Genomic DNA, 16015 nt, shown 5'->3' on the forward strand with positions numbered 1-16015 from the left:
TCTAAAAAGGTTTGCCTTGGAAACAACTGTAGAAAGATTTATGTCATCTATACCACTGGTAATTTTGTTCACTTCGGTCATATTGACTTGAGCAGGCTTCTTGCTTGATCTTTCTTTGCCTTTGTGTTTGTTACGACAATCTTTGACCCGATGTCCCTCTTTGTCACAGATGTAAGACTTGCCATTAAACTTGTACTTCTTAGTTTCCCCTCCTTTAGTGCCTTGTTCAGAGTTTTCTCCAGAATATTTTTGTTTCTTTGTTTTTTGAGCATGTTTCACCACATTTGCCTTAGACTCCATTGGATGCTTACTAGCCCGTTTCTTTGAATTGCGGTTGTCCTCTTCATTCCTCAAATACACAATTAATTCCTCTAAAGTTATTTCTTTGTGCTTGTGTTTGAGGTAGTTCTTGAATTCCTTCCAACCTTGTAGTAATTTTTCAATTAAAGTAGTAACTTGAAAGGATTCATTGAGAGACATGTCTTCTGCATGAATGTCATGTAGAATGAGTTGGAAATCTTGAACTTGGCTGATCACAGTCTTAGAATCAACCGTCACAAAGTCTAGAAATTTGCCTACTATGAAATTTTTTGGGCCAGCATCTTCTGTTTTGTATTTTTTCTCTAAAGACTCCCAAAATTCCTTTGCCATCTTGATAGGACTGTAGACGTTGTATAATGTATTGTCAAGTCCGTTCAATGTGTAGTTCCAGCAAAGGAAATCAACATGTTTCCAAGCATCAACCATAGTAACCACTTGCTAGTCAGTTTCATCTTCTTTCAGAGTAAGAGCATTTTCACGGAGAAAACGCACTAGGTTGAGAGTAATAAGATAGAACAACATTTTTTGCTGGCATCTTTTAAAATCAATTCCTAAGAACTTCTCTGGCTTCTCAACGTGATTTATTGGCACAGTCAAAACACGAGAAGGAGTTAGAGCAATTGCAACCACCATACCAGTACTTGTTTGAGCATTAGTTTCAGTAGTCATGAATTCTAAATTACAAAACAAAATTATAATTAGAACTTTATACTATATAGAAAATTAAAATCATAAACACATAATTTAATTCTGTAAAAATAAAATAAACAAGAATTGTAAATTTTATTTTCAATTAATTTGAAAATAAAATAAAATTTTATTTAAAAAAATTAATTCCATACAAAAAAAAAAATTGTAACACTTCAAAAATTAAAATATTGAAAATAGAATTTTAATTAATGAAAAACTCAGAAATTATTTTTAAAAACCAAAATGAATTTCTGACCAACTTCATAGATAAATATTCTGAATTGTTAATGATTACCAATATACTAATACCAGTTGTTAAAGAAAATAAGCAGTATATTACTACTATTTTTCAAATAGTACGTTATTACTATTTATTTTTCAAACCAGAATATTATTTTGTATAAGCACAGAAAAATTTATGTAAAAAGAAGAAAGGAAGAACATGAAACAAACAAAAATTTTTGTATAAACAGAATAATTCGAATCTGTCTTAAGATTGTTAGAACAATCTTCCGTGTAAAATAAAAAATTGAAACAAATCAAACAAATAAAAAATAAATTACTTACAGAATTTACTTACCGAACCGAATAAAAAAAAAGAGATCAAGTTGAATGTGTAACACTCTGTCTTTAAGACAGGTTCGCCCCGCTACGGTGCTTACGGATAAGCGACGTCTATCCCTCAGGATACAATGATCTACATAGATTGTAGTAGCACTCCAAACAATCTGTACGGCGAACAAAACCCTATGTTCTATACTCTCAGAATTTTCTCCTAAGAACTAGTATGAAGAATAATGCACACAAAGAGCAAAACTGGGAAGAGAAGAATTTTTCCTGGATGTGAAAATCTGCTGCAAATGATCGCTATTTATAGGCAAATGGTAACTGTTGGGACAGACTCGAACATGTAGGTTTTCAAACCTGAACAGGTCTGATTTCAATTGAACAGGTGTAAACAGTTTTGAACAGATAACTACTGGGCAGTTTCAAGTTGTTTAGACAGTTTGAATTCGTTGGAGACTAGAAGGGAATTTCGGATAGGAGGAGGCAGAAAATTGAATTCAAATTTTGGCAAAAAAATTTGAATTAATTCGTTTAGAAAAAATATTTTCCTGCAAGAATTTTTGAAAAAAGTTCAAATAAATTTTGTCCAAAAAATTAATGTAAGAACCTAACCCATAACCCGTACCCGCACCCGCACCCGGCCCGGCCCGGCCGACAGCGCGTGCACATGGTGGTTTGAGCCAAGGCTCACTTTGTCCATAACTCCTCCCTTTTACAAACTTGGGGTATCCATTGGGGCCCAACCCAAGTGTTATCCCCTAGAATTTTTATACACATAAGTTCTTTTAAGTTTCCAATGTGAGACTATCATTACAAAGAAACCCACATTTTATTCTTTAATAGTACATTCCGCGAATCCGAAAACGACATCAACTTCTCATTCAATTATAAATGGTTTGACGAACCATCTTCACCGTGTGACTTGCAATGCAGTAAGGAACATGTCACCTCTTTGGACTCACCTCAAAAAACGTATGGGTCTTACTCAAATTTGGACTCAAAATTGGCCAAAATAAGCCAATAAAAATCAAATTTTCCAACAGTCTTAATATAAAAGGATCTTTGAAAAAATAAATAAAGAAAGAAACAAAGAAAGAAAAAGAAAAAGCCAAAATATCGTATAGTAAACTTTTTTTCGATTTTTTTTATATTACATATATATAGATATATATATATTGTCTAGCTAGTTAAATAGAGAAATTTAATAGATCCTTATTTGATGAAAAAGATAATTTAATTTATTTTACTTTATAACCTCCTTAAGGAGGAGGCACATAATTGAATAAGAATAAAGTAATTTTTTTTTTCTTGGATAATATTGCCCATGCATATATATATATATATATATATATATGTATATATATATCACAGAACTCTTTTGACAAGAACATTTTTATTTTATTTTAGATAAGTTTAAAAATGTTACATATGTGTATTTTTGGTTGATTCATCTAGTATGTACTCTATTTTTTATAACAGTAAAATGTTACTGTGAACTAGAGTAATATGTTACTGTCAGACGGAGTAACATGTTACTATCAAATAGAGTAACATATTACTGTTTACGTTAATTTCGACGGTATTTTTTGTTTAAAGAATTTTTTAATCAACATGGATCTTGTTTGATGGATAATTATTCAATAATTTTGGAATATGGACATGTTGTATTCCATAGCATTATGATTAGTGAAAAAGATGGGTTGGTGAGATATTGTGTTGGGTGATTGAGGAATATTAGGGGGCATATTAAATAATGATTGGTTATGGAGTACAGACACGTGGTACTCCCAAATTATTGAATAATTTCCCCTTGTGTGATAGATCTTAATGACAGGATTTTAAAAATACTAATTTTATTAAAAATCAATATCTAAATCAAAAACTATTTAATTTTAAGAGCGAATTACACTAATAGTCACTATAGTTTGGAACTCGTGTCACTTTGATCTCTGATTTTTCAATTGTGACACATTTGACACTGAATTTTGAATCTCATTCCAAATAAGGACAATTGAAAATACCATTGCTCAATTTCAAGAGCAATGTCGTCAATTTGATAAATTATAAACTAATTTGACAAAAATAAATGTCAAAAAAATATTTTTGAATTTTTTAAAAATAATTTCTACCTACCAAATATAAAATTATGCAAAATTGATAAATCTTTTAGATATTTAATTTTTTTTTTACCAAATTAATTTTTATTATGAGTTTGGATGATGATCATATAATAGATGGTTGTTAGGCTTTTAATATAATCCATATATTTAATATATGAAATGTTTTTAGTTTTGGATTTTTTGATTTAATGGATTGGTTTAATAATGATATCAAAATTGTTGCCATATTTGACTTTTAAAAAAATAAAACTAATTTAATGAAAATAAAAATAACCACACATTACATGATTATCATCCAAACACATAACAAAAATTAATTTGGTAAAAAAATAAATTAATTAATGTCTAAAAGATCTATCAATTTTACATAATTTTATCTTTAGTGGGTAAAAATAATTTTTAAAACTTCAAAAATATTTTTTTGACATTTATTTTTGTTAAATTAGTTTATATTTTATCAAATTGATTACTTTGCCCTTGAAATTGAGTCATGGTATCTTCAATTGTTCTTATTTAGAACAAGATTCAAAATTCATGATAAAACATGTCACAATTGAAAAATCGGGGACCAAATGACGTAAGACCCAAACCATAGAGACCGTTAATGTAATTCGACCTAATTTTAAATTTTAAAATGTTAAATTATTCACTAAATATATTTTGATAATAATAGTATGTGTTAGACGTTTTAAAGACAACTTTTTATACTCGTTCTTAATGCATTAAAATTTTATTATTATGGGATTTTGACCAAATCCCCTTAAATATAACTTGAAATTGTATAATTTTTTAAATTTCTTTACAACAAATTCACAACAAAAAAAAATTAAAAACAAAAACTAACCCCCCCCCCCCCCAAAAAAAAAGTACTAAAAATGTCAATTCAGGCACACTATTGTTATGATAATGTGTACATGGTGATAAACAAATATAAATACAGAAAGTCTATGGTACTACAAAAATGTCTAAAAAATCTGTCATGAATTTAAAAAGTTAACGTTGTGGGGCACATAATACATTTTAAGTGAATCTCAATCATCAATGTGCAATTTTGAAGCTTTACTTAATTTCTTGGTCTAAAATTGTAAGCCACAACTTTTTTGAATTTTTTTATTTTTAGTGACTTTTTTAAAAATTATATCAAAAAAATTTATTGTTCTTGCTCGTTTTGTGTTGACGAATCAAAAAAATAATTTAAAAAAAATATATTAAAAAAGCCAAAATAAGCTTACAAAATTCACTATTTTTAGCTTTAAAAGTTTTTTTTTTTTTTTTTTTTTTTTTTTTTTGGTGCTCCTGCCAAATTCTCAAGTTCGAAATCTCTTAAGTACAAATTTCTTTAGGTTAATTCATACCATCCAAGTCCTGATTTTAATTGGAACTTTTGCAAGTAAAAGATGTGATTGGTTCCCCAAATTAATGGATCTAACGTGTCAGATAAAAAATTATTTAAAAAAAAAAAAGTTATGTCCTGAAAATGAATCTATTGCTTTAAACAATGAGCCCCACTCAGCATTCGGACAGAAACAAAAAAACATCCCCAACCCATAAGAAAACAAACCGCCATTATTCATCACACTGTAATTTGCATGAATAAATGCAAGCCTAACCCCAAAATACAAGTGATCTCCCCATCTTGCTCACGTGACCTTCTGTCTGTCCCTTTCTCTTAGTTTCGGAGATAAGATTAGGGAATCCCATCAGTTCACTAACTGGATTACAGAGTTCAGTTGTGGGTTTGTGGGCTCATTTGGAGTCTATTTTGATATCTCACACCATTAAACTGATATTGCATTTTGAGTAAACTATTTATATAAAAAAATTAGATTAATTAGATATCAGTAGACATTGTAAGAAATTAATGTACATGTAACCATAATAATAATGCGGAATTGAATTTTGTAGGATCTTGAATTCAATACAACTCAATAATAAAACGTGCTTATCTTTGTTAGCCATTGAATTAGAGAAGTTGAAAAAATACCCCTAATAGTTGAACCTTGAATTCTTGACTTACCTTCTTCTCTCTGTCTCTCTTAATTAGGAATGACTATAGAACTTAGAATGATGGAAAAATATTCATATTACGTAAAGGGAGTTACCCATTCTTATATAGAGGAGAGAAGAGGGCCAGATAAACTCTATCAGAAGAATTCTTGTCCATCAATATTTCCTTCTTATCTTAGAAGAGTAATTATCCCATATTTAAAATTCTAATTATTGAACTTTATCTCAAATATTGACTTTATCTAGTTGTAGAGTCCAAATAAAATAAACACATGTGAAAGATATGTAGGCTATTGGATCACACCAGAAAATAAATCCAACATTCTCCCACTTGGCCCATTAAGCCGATTATGATGCAACTATGAGGTTTTTTTTTTCAAAATATGTAATTTATAAAAATTTTGACTCATTGGATTCCACACTAAAAATTTTGATACGTGATCACGAAATTTTAAAAATAGCTAATAAGTTCAGATATGTTAGAAACTATAATACTGTGATTACTTCAGATCACCAATGTGAATTATAGCGGTTATATAACATTTATGTCATATTTCCTTCTATGCACCACACCATCGACAACCTTCACTAACCTAATCCGTTATTAGGATATGTAATTATTTGTCTGAAAGGCCCTTGTAATTTGTCTTGTTAAGACATTTTCTGCTTATCAATATTCAAATTAATGTGTACACACACTTTTAGAACGGGAAAAAATAGAAACAAAATTATTATTATGCAAATAGTGTCAAAATAAAAATAAACACACAAGATTAACTATACACATCATGGGTTGCTTAAAAGACCCATCCTGATAAAATGCTCTTTGTATGTTTTTGGTGGTAATCCCTTTGTGAATAGATCAGTAATCATAAGAGAGGTGGTTAAATTTTCAATTAACACTTGTTGTTTCTGGACTCTTTCTCTAACAACTAAGTACTTTACTTCCATGTGTTTGGAACCACTGGGAGTACTTTCCATTCTTAGAGAAGAAAACTGCAGCGGTATTGTCACAATATATCTTCAGCAATTGAGTCAACAACACCAAGTCCTAAGATGAATTTCGCAACCATAAAGCATGATTTGTAGCCTCAAAGCATATGGAATGTCCTTCGTATGTTTTCTTTCCAAGTCATTCCTTGGGCATTGTTTTTCACTTAATTTATCACCCTTCATGATGGGTGCACTATCGACTGAACAAAGCTGCATATTGAATCTCTCCAAAACACAATCAATATATCCTTTTTGAGATAGTCCTAGTAATTCTCGAGATCGATCCCTAAATATCTCTATGCTAATAACATAGTTTGTCTCACCCATATCGACCATTTTAAAGTTCTTGAAGAGATATTCTTTGGTTTCATGCAATAAGCTAAGGTCATTACTAGCTAACAAAATGTCATCCACATATAGCACCAAAATAATGAACTTACTTCCACTAACCTTCAAATATATGCACTGATCAATTGCATTTTCCTTAAATCCGAAGGAGGTAATGGTATCATTAAACCTTAAATACCATTTCCTAGAAGCTTGTTTAAGGCCATATATGGATTTCTTTAATTTGTAAACTAAATGTTCTTTACCTTTCTTTGCAAATCCTTCTGGCTACTCCATATAAATTTCTTCATCCAAATTCCCATTTAGAAAAGCAGTTTTCACATCCATTTGATGCAACTCTAAGTCATAATGAGCTACCAATGCGAGGATGATTCTAAATGAGTCCTTCTTAGATATTGGAGAGAAAGTCTCTTTATAGTCTATGCCTTCTTTTTGAGTAAAACCCTTGGCAACAAGTATGGCATGGCATTAAATCGTTCGATATTGCCTTTTGCGTCGCGCTTGGTCTTGAAGACCAATTTACATCCAGCCTTTTTACAATTATTAGGCAATTCTACGAGATCCCAAACACCATTCTATTCCATGGATTTTGACTCTTCATTTATAGCATTGACCCATTTAGTAAAATCATCATTATTCATGGCTTGTGAAAATAAGACTGGATCTTTGTTAATCCCAATATCAAAATCAGATTCCTATAGATACACTATGTAATAATCTAGAATGGCAGGCTTTCTTTTCCTCTGAGATCTTCTCAGAACTGCCAGTTATGGTGGTTCTACAATATTTTCAATGGTGGTATCTTCATGAAGTGGTGAAACATGAGGTGGTAAAGGATTTTCATTATGTTGTTCGTTTCCCTCAGCCTGTGGAATAGTTTGAGGAACAACAATTTTCGATAAGGGTCAAATGTTGGCACATCCACCATAATTTCCTTGAAATTCACTACTTGTGTTTTCTCACTCCTACTAATTTCACCATTCTCTAGGAATCTAGCATTACCAGTCTCCATTATCCTCGTACTGTGATTAGGACAATAAAATTTATACCCTTTAGACTTGTCTGGATAATGAATGAAATATCCAGATATTATTCGTGAGTCCAACTTTTTCTCTTGTGTGTTGAAGATTCTTGCCTCTGCTAGACAACCCCAAATATGTAAGTGCCTTAAACTACGTTTCCTACTAGTCCACAACTCAAAAGGAGTTGTTGGGACCGCCTTACTAGGAACCCTATTTAAGATATACATTGCAGTCTTTAAAGCTTTACCCCATAGTAAAATGAGTATAACGATTATACCTTTCAATAACTCCATTTTGCTGTGGCGTACCTGACATTGTATATTGAGCAAGAATGCCTTTTTTTTTCTAAGAATTTGGAAAATGGGCCAGGATTTTGGCCTTACTCATCATATTTACCATAATACTCACCACCCTTGTCTAATCTCACTATTTTAACCTTTTTATCTAATTGTCTCTCGACTTCAGTTATGTACACCTCAATGCTGTCAACAGTTTGAGACTTTTTATGAATTAGATACACATATCCATAACGTGAGAAATTATCTATAAATGTGATGAAATATTTTTCATCACTAAGACATGGGATGTTGAGTGGCTTGCAAATATCTGTATGAATCATCTCAAGAAGCTCATTACTTCTTGTGGCACCTTTCTTGGTGTGTTTGGTTTGCTTTCCTTTGACGCAATCCACACATATCTCAAAATTAGTGAAGTCTAGGTTTTCCAAAATCCCATTCTTTACCAATTTCTCAATTTTATTTCTAGAGATATGCCCCAACTGTCTATGCCACAAGATTGAGGATTTTTCATTAATTAGACCACATTTTAAACCAATATTCAAATGCAGAGTTACTAATGATTGTGCAAACTCATGATTTAAGGTAATTTTATATAAACCATCACATAAATTACCAAAACCAATCATTATTGAATTAAATATTAAATTGAGTTTTCCACAATTAAATAAAACTGAATATCCAACAAGATCTAATTTGGATAACGAAACTAAATTCCTAGAAATTGAAAGAACATAAAAAGCGCCTTCTAGATCCATCTGATGACCCCGTCTCTAAGATCAGTCAATAGGTTACTACAGTTACGACTTCAGCTTTGAGACGGCTCCTCATATAGAAAATCTTTCACAAACCTTCGGTTTTCTAGTTGAGAGGTATCCTTGTCGCCCCAGAGTCAATCCACCAAGTGTTAGAAAGTACTTCAGCAATATTTGATTCATAACAAGCAAAAGAAAATTTCTTATATTTCTTTTTGAACCAAGCGTTTCACCTGCTGTAGCCTTTCTTCACATGTCCCTTCTTGCCACAAAAGTAGCGCTTGACAGTGAAACCATTCTAAGTCTGATTTTCTTCCCCAGGCCCATTCTTTTTCTTTATAGCTCCATGATTTACAGCCAATACAGTTTGACGTCCTTCCTCCCTCATTCTCACTTACTCCTGAACACACATATTAGTCAGCTCATTCAAACTCCACTTATCTTTATTGGTGTTAGAGTGAATTTTGAATGCGCCGAGTTGTGATGGAAGTGAGGTGAGAATAAACTGCATGAGGAAAGTTTCATCAACTTGCATCCCTAAAGTTTTAAGCTTTACAGCTGTCACGACCCAAACCCGGCCCTATGGGTTTAGCATCGTAACCGGCCAGTAATCCGAGATTACCGAAGGCCTGCTTAACAGTAGTACAGTAAAACAGAGTACAGGGCCTAGCGGAAGCCAAAACAGTAAAGAAACAATGCCTAATGAGCTGTGACAATCTGCATGCAAAAAGACTTTCCAAACATATTTACATTCAGTGGAAAGGTATACACAATATATACAATCATTCAGAATAGGGACTCGATCCCTATAAAACGGTACAGTAAACATTCAGTCTATACAATCCATTCAGTTAACAAAACAGCAAGACAGTACGGAAGGGGGAGTCCTAAAACACCCCTAAGCCTTAGCATGATAGGCTTGGAACCTCGCAGTGAGGCACGGTAGTTGGCTTGACAAAACTGGAGTAACCCTGACGCTTCTAGCCGCGGTCTGGTGCCTGAACACCTACATATATACATGAGCAGTGAGCTAAAGCCCAGTGAATAACATAATACGTAAAGAGGTTAAGAATGAATGTCCTTACAGTAATGAAAACAGTTCATTAAATCAGTATTTTAGTCGTTTAGTCAGTACAGTCATATGTGGTACACCCATTAGCATAACAGTACAGTAAACAGTAGGTCTAAAAAGACCGAGCAGTAATGATGGCCATCAGTCAGTAACAGTAGTGGTTCCAACGAGGGAACCGACAGAGAATTCTGTCGTAGTAACAGTAAACAGTAGGTGCTAAGGATGTCAGAATACAGTTCAGAATATAGGACATACATTCATTCAGTTAACAGTAATCAGTTCAGAAAACAGTACAGTTCAGTTGTTCAGAAGATAATCATTTGTGAACGTATCTTTACACAATCGTTACTCACAGAGTTTGGGCTACAGTATGCTAGAGCGTGTCTCCCCAGTCGCCAACCCTACACAGTTAACAGATTGAACACACTAAGCTACACAGTTGGAAAAGATAATAATTTAATCCCTAATTTGCCTCGGTGTGTTTCACATCTATGCCCTTAACAAGATGTCTAAACTAGGCCTAAGAATGCCTAGAATGAGATGAGGATGCAAAGATGTGATCAGAAAACAGTTTCAGGAGTTTTCAGAAAAACAGAGTCCTGCTCGAGCTCAGGTTTCCCCCGCTTGAGCGGTTATGCAACAAAGGTACACGCTCGAGCGTCAAATACCCCGCTCGAGCGTACTGTAAAAGTACTGGATGAGTGAAATCTCCGCTCGACGGACGCTCGATGCCCGCTCGAGCTTGAGACACAAGACTCCGCTCGAGCGCCCAATCCTTCGCTCGAGCGGACTGTAAAACAGTGCAGAGATACTGGATGCTCGGATTCCCCGCTTGAGCGTCACTATCCCCCGCTCGAGCGGAAGTGCAGAATCTGGAAAACCCAGATTGCACCTCCAAGCTCAAACCAAGTTCAAAAGCATAATTTTCAATCCTCTTGGGCTAATTTCTGGAAAAACACTTGTAAACACATGGAATAACATGATTCAAAGCTCAATTTTGAGAAATCAAAGCCCAAGGGTGTTTAATTCAAATCCAATTTTAAACCATTTTTCAAGAACAATCCGCAAACATGACATGCATGATCTTTAAATAATTTTCAAGCTTCAAAACATGCTCTAATGAGCCAATTGATTCACAAACATGATGAAAACATGGCCTACACTCAAAACATGGACATGCATGTGACAATTTGCCATGAACTCAACTCAAAATTCAACAATACTAACATGCATGCAACAATTAAGCTCCAATTCAACATGCTAGAACTAGATTATGACTTAGCTCCTCAATTAGACATGAACCATGCATGAATCAACTTAAAGACACAATCAAGAGAATGAAATTCATACCTAGGTTCCTTAATTACTAATCTTGAGGTTCAATCTAGCAAGAACTCCTTTCAATTCCTCCAATTCCAAGCAATTCTAAAGATGAATCAAGTTGAATCACTCTTATCCTCTTACTCTCTCTCTAGTCGGCAATGACAAGGGAAATGGCTGATGAAATTATGTTGTTTAATTGCAATGTGCTCAAAGGTGTATAGGTAGTGGGCATTTAAGTGGCATTAAGGTAATTAGTCCAACCTATGCAATTAGCTCATTTTAATCTAATTTAATCATACCTAATCAGTTTTCAGATAAATACACTATAAATTCACATTAATTCTAAGGATCATAGAACACTAATCAATTTCGGATTCGGCCGTCGATAAGGCCTTCAATTAGCAGGTTAAACACTAAAACATGAACAGATAGTCAAACAGTCAAACAGATAGAATACAGATTAACATACATACTCAGTCAATTCAGTTCCAGTTTTCAGTCTGTCAGTTTAGTACTTTATTCAGTTCAATTATCAGTTATAATCAGTTCAGTTTAACGGTAATCAATGTTTATTGGTAGGCAGTGGTGAGGGTTATTACAACAGCTTTGTCAATTCAGCCATAACAGTGCCAGTAAGTAGAGGGACGCCCGATGCAAAAGAGTGCAATGAGGTGGGAACTTTCACTGAAATAAGATAGAACATGTGACGCCCCAAATATTTACTCTAAGGGTTAGGGTAACGTCACTAAAGAGTCCTTTGGTCAATATCGAAGTAAGATCCCAAGAAGGTCGGAGGAGTCAATATAGCCTCCCTTCTAAGTCCAACCACCTCAGATAGCAAGCTATCTTTTTGACAGATCTTAAGAGGTATTAACACAATGTCTCATAAGTAACGCAGAAATAGGAATAAACAATATACATATTAAAGTTTTGAGAATTATAATGATGAACTATTGATATCACAAAAGTCTTTCCTTTGGGCAAAACTAGGTATATTTATTGTTCACTCGTCAAGAATCACTTATGTAAGTCTAAAGTAATTTATGTAACTTTTCAGTTAGTCATGTTACCTTTGGGTATTCAATTCTAATCTGTCAAATTACATAAATTACATAACCCTACCCAGTTCATAATTATTTGAAGGTGACTCTCATTTGGGTTAGTCTCAATCTCCTAATTATAACTGCAATTGAAAATATTATCGACCTCAATGTTCCCCCTTTAATAATTTTTTTTATGTAATTCTATATTCATAAGTTTTACAAATCTGGGCTACATTGGCAGCTACTAAATTAATAAACCTTATGAATACGGAACTAATCAACAATATTCTCTATTCATTAATTTGAGTTATTTAATTATCATTAATTCAATCACTATTTATGATTTCTAGAATTTCTTTTATGTGATTGCAATTACCAATATAATAATAATAACTCTGGACAAACAAGAATATATATATATATATATATATATATATATATATTAAATTATGCAATATGACAATCATGAATATCTCATATAATGGTCAATAAGAATTACACCTAATATGAATTAACTACTTCAATATTTATTATTCAATGTCATAAAATTATATCATGATATCAAATTTAAATCACGAAAATATATAAATATCAACAATAATAGACAATAAGTGTACATAATCAGACAAGGTAAAAACATAATTATTAAAGCATAATACAGTCAAATAAATATATTTATTTAATAGACCGAACGATTCAACAAAATTCTAAAATTGCTCTTAGTCCATGCACTTTGTCATAACAGCAGATAATATAAATATTACACTCAATTCAGTGTCATATTATAATGATTATAAAAATTATTATTGCTAAAATTAATAATAAATCAAAGCATGCATATTACACGTTTATCAACAGTTCTCTTTTAAATACCCTAATGCATCATTCTCTTTTAATTTTTCACTTAAATATGTATATATATTGAAAACTTGTAATGGAAGTTTTGTCAACTAACAAATCTATTTTCTTTTTGATGGGCAAAAGATAATATCATGATAAAAATTACATAACAAGACATTCTCAAGAAATTGCCATTAATCTTCTTTTTAATAATAAAGACAGATGTACCATTTTATGAATAATTATAATAATAATATTCATAAATATATTATTATTCCAAGGTGTATTGATTCACAAAACTAAGGCTCTGATACCACATGTAAGAAATTAATGTATATATAACCATAATAATAATGCGGAATTGAGGTTTGTAGGATTTTAAACTCAATACAACTCAAGAATAAAACTGTAACAACCTCGATCTATGATTAACGTTAATCCATGCTTAATTATACTTAACAAATAATTATGAAGAAATCCTGAGTTAATTACATGTGCATTGCATTATTTTGTGTCTATATCTATTTAACATAGAAAGATCTGTTCGTACTTTTATTTCGGTCTGCGAATTGAAGGCCTTATCGGCATTCGATTCAGAGATTGACTTGACATATGTGCTACTTGGAATTTTTAGGACATTATGGTAAGCTCAATTGAAATTCGATTCAGAACGATTAAATTGGATTAATTTATTACCCATTTGATTAGTTTTAATAGACCAACATTAAGGAAGCCTATATAAGGCTCCATATAAGCCCCACTCAACTCTTTTTCTTCATTGTCAAACATATTTGAGCTATCACACACACACAAACGTGTGAGAGAGGAAGGGACCAAGAGAGAGAGTTGGATTCAAGAAGGTTTTGGCTAGGAAACTTAAGGAATTGGTGGTGTTGAACAAGACTTCTTAAGAATCAAAAGGATTAAGACTTCCAGGTAAGAATTCAATCTTGCAACCTTGAGATTAAACTACATAGTCCAAGAAACCAAAGAATTAAGCTATATGATGCTAGAATTGAGTTTGAATGAAAGAAAATGGGTCATACCATGCATGCATGTCCATTTCTTCACAAATTGAGCATGATTTCCAAGAATTCCCTTATGCATGTCTTGAATTGTAACAACCCTCATACTATTTACTGATTAATGACTGATTGATTACCGATAATCACCGATTACTGTTAAACGGAACTGATAATGACTGATAACTGACTGAGAATGGAACTGATTAAAGTACTGAACTGACTGACCGAAATTGAAACTGAAATAAATGACTACATCTGTTTGAATTGCATTTTATCTGTTGACTGTTTGTTTGATCTATTCGTGTTTTATGTTTATGTTTAAACTATTAATTGAAGGCCTTATTGGCGGCCGAACCGGAAATGGGTTAGTTTATTATGATCGTCGCATTTAATATGATTTTATGGTATAAGTATCTGAAAACTGATTAGGTACGATTAAATTAGATTAAATATTGATCAATTGCAGAGTTGGCCTTATTTACCGAACTACCCCTAGTGGACCACTATCTCGCACTTGAGCCTTATACATTGAATCAAACATTTCTTTGGCCTATTTGTGAGACCCTTAGCCGACCATAGAGAGAGAGAGAGACTTGAGGAGTTGAGTTCATCTCAATATTGCTTGGGAATTGAAGAATTGGTGAAGGGTAGATTGCATATTTGAGCTCCCTTCTTGAACTACAAGACTAAAGGTAGCTCCATTGTCTTATTGTTCATGTTTTAAGTTGATTCTTGCATGGTTCACGTCATATTGATGGAGTGTAGAGCCAAAACATGGTTTAGATGTTGAATTGTGGCTTAATTGTTGCATGCATGTACACATATTGAAGTTTTGAGGTTGTAGTCCACGTTTCCTCACATGCATGTCCATCTTTTGGTCATACTCCATGAGTTCATCTTGTTTTTGAAGGTTTGAGCTCTTTTGAAACAGCATTAAAGCTTTGAAATCATGCATGTTTGCATGTTCTTCTTGTTCATGAAAATGGTTTGAAATTGAGTTTGAATTAAACACCCTTGGGCTTTGATTTCTCAAATTGAGCTTTGAACCATGTTATTCTATGTGTTTATAAATGTTTTCTGGAAATTCAGCCCAAGAGGATCGGTTTTGATGCATTTAAACTTGAGTTTGAGCTTGGAGGTGCAATCTGGGTTTTCCAGATTTCGCACTTCCGCTCGAGCGGGGAAGTTCCGCTCGAGCGTGGAATCCGAGCATCCAGTATCTCTGCACTGTTTTACAGTTCGCTCGAGCGGAGGATTGGGCGCTCGAGCGGAGTCATGTCTCAAGCTCGAGCGGGCGTCGAGCGGAGATTTCACCCATCCAGTACTTTTACAGTACGCTCGAGCGGGAAAGTTTACGCTCGAGCGTGTACCTTTGTTGCATTACCGCTCGAGCGGGGAAACCTGAGCTCGAGCGGAACTCTGTTTTTCTGAAAATGCTTTTAAATGTGCATCTTTGCATCCTCATCCCATTCTAGGCATTCTTAGGCCTAGTTTAAGACATCTTGTTGAGGATATGGATGTAGAACACACCGAGGCATTAGGGGTTAAGTTATTATCTTTCCCAACTGTGTAGCTTAGTGTGTTCAATCTGTT

Source organism: Camellia sinensis, chromosome 5 (genome assembly GCF_055761805.1).
Source record: "Camellia sinensis isolate YWXY chromosome 5, ASM5576180v1, whole genome shotgun sequence".
NCBI lineage: Eukaryota > Viridiplantae > Streptophyta > Magnoliopsida > Ericales > Theaceae > Camellia > Camellia sinensis.